A 267-nucleotide genomic window follows, 5' to 3' on the forward strand; every position below is an offset into this window, starting at 1 on the left:
AATAATTTTTCTTCAGGACACAATATCGATAGGACACAGTATATTAATCGGACACAATATTCGTAGGACACAGGTTTAAAAGTGACGGCTGATGAACGACTCTCCTGAGAAGGGGAAGGAAGGGGTTTTTATAAGTTTGGCGTGGGAGAATGGTCAGGTGACCAATTGTTGTGAGGTAAAAGGTACGCGGATGGGTCAAAGTTGTTCCCGGGCCCATGCTAACTATCAACTTTGGAGGTGGAATGTGGGATTAGTTTCGAAATGGAC

The sequence above is a fragment of the Centruroides sculpturatus genome, unplaced genomic scaffold, assembly GCF_000671375.1.
Source record: "Centruroides sculpturatus isolate CEXI.00-Female unplaced genomic scaffold, Cexi_2.0 scaffold363, whole genome shotgun sequence".
NCBI classification, from domain to species: Eukaryota; Metazoa; Arthropoda; class Arachnida; order Scorpiones; family Buthidae; genus Centruroides; species Centruroides sculpturatus.